We start from the raw sequence: 7,577 nt of genomic DNA, 5'->3' as shown, positions 1-7,577 counted from the left end.
ACATCCTGTATTATACTCCAGAGCTGCACTCACTATTCTGCTGGTGCAGTCACTGTGTACATACATTACTTATCCTGTATTATACTCCAGAGCTGCACTCACTATTCTGCTGGTGCAGTCACTGTGTACATACATTACTTATCCTGTACTGATCCTGAGTTACATCCTGTATTATACTCCAGAGCTGCACTCACTATTCTGCTGGTGCAGTCACTGGGTACATACATTACTTATCCTGTACTGATCCTGAGTTCCATCCTGTATTATACTCCAGAGCTGCACTCACTATTCTGCTGGTGCAGTCACTGTGTACATACATTACTTATCCTGTACTGATCCTGAGTTCCATCCTGTATTATACTCCAGAGCTGCACTCACTATTCTGCTGGTGCAGTCACTGGGTACATACATTACTTATCCTGTACTGATCCTGAGTTCCATCCTGTATTATACTCCAGAGCTGCACTCACTATTCTGCTGGTGCAGTCACTGTGTACATACATTACTTATCCTGTACTGATCCTGAGTTACATCCTGTATTATACTCCAGAGCTGCACTCACTATTCTGCTGGTGCAGTCACTGTGTACATACATTACTTATCCTGTATTATACCCCAGAGCTGCACTCACTGTTCTGCTGGTGCAGTCACTGTGTACATACATTACTTATCCTGTACTGATCCTGAGTTACATCCTGTGTTATACTCCAGAGCTGCACTCACTATTCTGCTGGTGCAGTCACTGTGTACATACATTACTTATCCTGTACTGATCCTGAGTTACATCCTGTATTATACTCCAGAGCTGCACTCACTATTCTGCTGGTGCAGTCACTGTGTACATACATTACTTACCCTGTACTGATCCTGAGTTACATCCTGTGTTATACTCCAGAGCTGTGCTCACTATTCTGCTGGTGCAGTCACTGTGTACATACATCACTGATCCTGTACTGATCCTGAGTTACATCCTGTAGTATACTCCACAGCTGCACTCACTATTCTGCTGGTGCAGTCACTGTGTACATACATTACGTATCCTGTACTGATCCTGAGTTACATCCTGTATTATACTCCAGAGCTGCACTCACTATTCTGCTGGTGCAGTCACTGTGTACATACATTACTTACCCTGTACTGATCCTGAGTTACATCCTGTATTATACTCCAGAGCTGCACTCACTATTCTGCTGGTGCAGTCACTGTGTACATACATTACTTACCCTGTACTGATCCTGAGTTACATCCTGTGTTATACTCCAGAGCTGTGCTCACTATTCTGCTGGTGGATCAGTAACAGTGCAGAGGCTTTAGCACTACCAATATTCGAGTGACCTCTCAGTGCTCAGAACCTCGGGGGAGGGGCTTCTCTCCTCTGACCACACCCATTCTAACAGCAGATTGTGAGGGGACGGTGTAGACAAGCACATTATACTTCCGTCCTCTCATCACAAGCGACAATGAGCTGAGCGCCGACACCAGGAAATCCCCAGAAATTCTCATTAATGATTCACAGATGACGAATCTACAGAGGAAACAATTTTATTACATGACACGGAGGCTCCTATTGCTATCTCTTTCTTTACTAAAATCGTATAGCAGCAAAAACGAACAAATCAATCAAAGTGGAAACCATGGCAACTGACTCCTCCCCACTGTGCCAGTATAACAGTCCTAGTCACTGTCGACTCCTCCTCTTTCTTTGCTGCTCTCCTCACAGATAAGTACAGTGGTCTTATTTTCTGTGGGCTGAGCGTTATTAGTATTATTATTGGTATTATTATTATTATTATTAGTATTAAGTATATGTCACATATATATATTTATGCCTCCTTGTAGTCCTCATTCTGGTGAGGTGTGTTTTCCCTCCCCACCCCCCTTTTCCTTTTGCCCTTATTGCTTTTTCCCATAGGCACAAGTTTTCTTCCCTTTTAGGCTTCATTTCCCACCTGTAGCGCTGCTGGGTTCGTCCCCACTCCCTGTGCGGCTATTTCGCCGCTCCATAACTCTCCCGTCACCCACCGCCACCTCTGCACCGCTCCGCTTCTGCTCCGGCTGGGCGGCCGAGATCTCGCGAGATTTCGGCCGCCATTTTACCTCAGACGTCTTTTCGCGCGCATCCCGCTCTCTGCTCTGAATCGAGCGTGATCTCGCGGGATTTCGCGAGATTTGCGCCGATTCTCCTCAGAGGAGCTGCCGGAGCATCACAGTACACCTCAGCATATCTGCTGCCTCTTAGAGATATAGAATTTAGAGTTTTTTTGCTTGAATATTGAGCTATATTTTACTGCTTATAACCCTATTAATATCAGCCTATTAATATTAGCCCTCTGTTAATAAGCCACATTAGGCCCTATTAATATTAGACCGTTTTTGTTAAGCCACATTAGGCTCTATTGATAATACACGGTCTTGGATACAATGTCCAAAGTGAATATGGGTGGGTGTGAATCTAACCCTGAAATGGTAGAGGTGCCCTCTGATGCACAAGAACAAGCTGCCATGTCTGTAGAGGCACAAACTTCAGCTATTCAGCGTTCAGTGACTGCAGCTATCCAGGCTGCCATGGGGTCTATGTCCACGGCCATATCCACTTCAATTTCTGAAGCCCTTATGGCCGGCCCCTCCTCCTCCAAAACTTCTAGGTCCCATCCATCCGAGACCTTACTACCTGCCTCCAGAACCATTAAGACTGGTGGAACTGAAGCCACCCAAGATGGCGTGCCCCGTTCACGCAAAAGAGCCTATGCCCGCCAGGCAGAAAAGGCGAGGCTGTGGAAAAGCGCTAGAGCGCTACAAGATTATGTTTCGGGCTCTGAACCCGACTCAGATGAGGAGGCCCAGTATAATTCTATTGAATTTGAGGACTTGGAGGAGGACGATCTTTTGGATTCGGACCTTCCAGGTCCATCCTCCAGATCTATCACGCCACGGTCTGCTTCCACGGAGATTCCTATAGAATCTTCAGCCATTTTAGATCCTGAGGGTGAACCCCTATTTGATCCCGATACATTGCACCACCCAAGGTCTGCAGAGTGGCTCCCGTCCTCACATGTGGCAAAATATCTAGAAGCCCGAGTGCGCCAGCCTCTTTCTAAGGAGGCGCACAATAAAATGAAAGCAGAGTGCCCCAGACCCATAATTCCAAATAAAGTATGCGAGACACCTATCGTTGACCCGAAAATGTGTCAATTCCTCGCAAAATCGGGCTGGAACCCAAAGAAGGGTTTAGAGTCGGCATTAAAGTCCTGTCAGGACAAACTATTAGACCTTTTGGGCCCACTAACAAAAATTTTTGAAATGGCTGAGTCAGCCAAATCCCAGAATTCTCTGGTGGATCCGGAGAAACTCCGGGGATGGGTTCAGCGGGCTGTGTGCATAACAGGCAACGTTAATACGTCGCTATCCATTGAGAGAAGGAAGGCGATTCTTTTCAAAATAGAACCCAAACTCTCCAATTTAGCTCTCACAGAGGCTGGTAAAGAGGCCCAGGGATTACTGTTTGGGGACTCCTTTATAAAGGACCTGTCCCGGTTCGTAGGAGCCTTCACTGCCCTTGACAAGGCCCAGACCTCGATGAAACGAGTATTCCAGGGTAGGGTCTCTCACAGGGCCGGCAGCTCCAGGGGCCGCCTGTCCGGCCGTCCTTCCTTCCAGACCCGTGGTTCGGGTCGAGGCTCCTTCCCCTATCGTCACTACACTCAAGAGTTCCGACAGCCACCCGCCTTCTTCCCCACCCGAGGATCAACTTGGCGTTCCCGTGGACCAAGGGGTTCATCTAACCGACGCCCTTTCGGTAAGTCGACTTCCAACATCTTCTTTGACCCCTTGGGTAGGGGGCAGACTCCGTATTTTTTCCCATGTCTGGTCAACCATCACGACCGACCCATGGGTTCTTTCTACTGTACGGGGATTCCACATAGAACTGATTTGCTCGCAGATCCTAATCCCCCCCCCACATCCTGTAGTCCTCCCGTCCTCAACGCGCAGGCTGTTACATCAGGAACTGACGGCGCTACGTCAGAAGGGTGCCATAGAGCGAGCTCCCGTATCCACGGAGGGAATCCTAAGCAGTATGTTCCTGGTGGCCAAAAAAGGAGGTCAAATGCGCCCCGTGATCAACCTTCGGGCCCTAAACGCTTTCGTGCGATATCGGCACTTCAAGATGGAGGGCATTCACCTTCTCAGGGACTTGCTACTCCATGGCGACTGGATGGTCAAACTAGACCTGAAAGATGCCTACCTGACAGTGCCGGTAGCCGAGTCGTCCAGGGATCTTCTTCGTTTTCTCTGGGGCTCGGAGATATGGAGATTCACATGTCTACCTTTCGGTCTTTCTTCGGCCCCCTGGTGTTTCACCAAACTTCTACGGCCGGTCATCTCCTGTCTCCGCAGTCAAGGGATTCGTCTGATTATTTATCTAGACGATATCCTCATCATGGCCCAGTGCCCTTCCGTCCTGCTTACACATCTGCAATGTTCCATGGACCTATTATCTCGACTGGGTTTTCTTCTCAACCTGGAGAAATCGATTTTGACTCCGGCTCAATCCATAGAGTTTCTAGGCTTCACCATCAATTCGTCCACGGAGACCCTCAGTCTCCCTCCTTCCAAAGTACGAGCCATCCGCAAGGAGCTCCTTCATACACTCTCTCTTCCACAAGTCTCTCTACGCCATCTGGCCCGTATAATAGGCCTTCTCTCTTCGTCCATCCAAGCAGTGTTCCCAGCTCCTCTACATTACCGGGCCTTGCAGAGGCTCAAGATTGCCCACCTTCAATCGGGAGCATCCTACGCGGATTTGATCACCTTGGACGAAGACACCAGAGACGAGTTGTCTTGGTGGATCCACAACCTGGAAGTGTGGAATGGGAAGGCGATTTTTCGTCCCCGTCCGGACATCACGATAGACTCAGATGCCAGCCTTCTAGGCTGGGGAGCTTACAGCAACGGTGTGTCTACTGGAGGTCGTTGGTCAGTAGAGGAGTCGACCCTTCACATAAACGCCTTAGAACTATTGGCGGGCTCTTTTGCAGTTCGCAGTTTCGCGAGCAACCTGACCAAGGCTTGCATCAGATTACGGATGGACAACATCTCTGCAGTCAGGTATGTCAATGCCATGGGAGGCACACATTCTACAACCCTATCCCACCTAGCGCGGGATTTCTGGACTTTCTGCCTTACCAGGGAGATCACGGTGTCGGCAGAATATATACCGGGCCTACACAATACCCATGCGGACTGGAGCTCTCGTTTTCTGTCGGACTCCAGCGATTGGAGATTAGACACCACAGTCTTCTCATCCATTTCATCCCGTTGGGGTCCGTTCTATTTAGACCTTTTTGCGTCTCGCCTGAACTCCCAACTTCCACGATTTTACAGCTGGCGTCCGGATCCAGACGCAGAGGCGGTAGATGCTTTCCTTCAAGATTGGACAGGTCACATTTCCTACGCCTTCCCTCCGTTCGCTCTGATCCCACGGGTCTTAACCCTAACCCGCCTTCAGGGAGCGGATCTGGTTCTTATAGTCCCGTTTTGGACCACCCAGTCGTGGTTTCCCCAACTTCTGGAGTGCTTAATTCAGTGTCCCCTACTTCTTCCGATCTTCCCGGACCTCTTGTTAGATCCTTCGGGTCTCGGACATCCTCTTATCCTCGAAGGCTCCCTCCAACTTCTGGCGTGCAGAATTTCAGGGAACCCTGGAACATCGCTGGAATTTCGGACTCAGCTAGACGCCTATTGGACGAGGCATGGGCTCCGGGGACCAGACGGTCTTATCGGTCAGCCTGGAGATCTTGGTCTGATTGGTGCCTGGCTAGGCACCTGGATCCCGTTTCAGCCCCTGTAACAGACGTTCTTCAATTTCTTACTTCGCTTTTTGAGGACGGTAAAGCTTACCGTACCATCAACTTATACCGCTCTGCTATTTCCGCTTTTCACCACTGGTTTGGGGGCTGCCCGGCGGGTCAGCATCCCCTTATTTGCCGTCTTCTTAGAGGTGCCCGTCTTTCCCGTCCGCCCAGACCCCGTTTTTCCTCTACGTGGGATGTCTCTTCTGTTCTGTCCCTTTTTTCCTCCTGGCCTTCTAATACGGACCTTACCCTTCGCCAGCTTTCGGCTAAGCTGGTTTCCTTGTTTTGTTTGATCTCCTGCAAGAGGGTATCCGACGTCCGCGCTTTGGATTACGACGCTAGATCCTTCACTCCAAATGGGGTTGTGTTCAATATCACACGACGCACCAAGACTAGTATCAGGTCCGTTTCTTATCCATGTTTTCCAGACTCCCCTGCCCTCTGCCCAGTGACCTGCCTTCGGGAATATGAGGTACGTACTCTCCCTTTTCGCTCACCTAATTGTCCTCAGCTTTTCCTATCATACCGTCGCCCTTTTGGACCGGTATCAACAATCACTCTAGCCCGCTGGGTGAAGTGGGTTATGTCCTTGGCAGGTGTGAATACGGAAATTTTCACCGCACATTCCACTAGAGGGGCTTCAGCAACCTCAATGACTATGGCAGGCGCCCGTTTGGAGGACATTATGAAATTAGCGGATTGGTCACGAGTTTCTACCTTTCGTGAATTCTATTTCCGGCCTCCGGTTCATGTTTTTTCTTCTGTGGTAAGTCAGCTTTGAACTCGCAATAGGAGCCTCCGTGTCATGTAATAAAATTGCATGATTTTCCTATCTTATGACGTAAAGTCATGATTTTATTAAAGACACGGAGGCGAGTATTGCCCCGCCCTATTTCCCCCCCTGAGGTTTTGGGATTTGAATAACTGTGGTTTTTATATTATATCTACATCTGACAGTTACAGTACTATATGTATACTGCAATGCGTAACTGATGATTGTTACCTTCATTTAGACGTTTTTCTACCTTTTGTCTCTTTTTTCTTTTCATAGGATGAATTTACTACTTTCCAGCTACTGCTATCGTTTCAGTTCCCAGTTTCTATTCTTCGGTTAAAGAGTTGATTGATCTTCAGTTTCTATGGACTTTTAATCATCAGGTTCAGTTTTTTCCAGTGGACTATCACCATCAAGAAAGAGGAGGAGTCGACAGTGACTAGGACCTGTTATACTGGCACAGTGGGGAGGAGTCAGTTGCCATGGTTTCCACTTTGATTGATTTGTTCGTTTTGCTGCTATACGATTTTAGTAAAGAAAGAGATAGCAATACTCGCCTCCCGTGTCTTTAATAACATCATGACTTTACGTCATAAGATAGGAAAATCATGCAATTAACTGCATTTTCTACTTCAATCCCTTATAAGGAAAAGATTCCAACAGAGCGCAACACCGGAATCTGAACCTACCGAAAAAAGGTTCAGGAGATGCCTCAGGTTATACCAGCTGTAACAATATATAGATTATATACAGGAGATGCACCGGAAAGTTATACCAGCTGTAGTGATATAATTATATACAGGAGATACCCAAGGTTATAAACCGATCTGTAACATATATAATTATACACATGAGATGCCCAGGTTATACCAGCTGTACATATATAATTATACAGGAGATGCCCGGGTTATACCAGCTGTACGTATATAATTATATACAGGAGATACCCA

This window comes from Bufo gargarizans, unplaced genomic scaffold (assembly GCF_014858855.1).
Source record: "Bufo gargarizans isolate SCDJY-AF-19 unplaced genomic scaffold, ASM1485885v1 original_scaffold_1282_pilon, whole genome shotgun sequence".
NCBI classification, from domain to species: domain Eukaryota; kingdom Metazoa; phylum Chordata; class Amphibia; order Anura; family Bufonidae; genus Bufo; species Bufo gargarizans.
The sequence above is the reverse complement of the archived record's forward strand: the minus strand, read 5'-3'. Positions refer to the sequence as shown.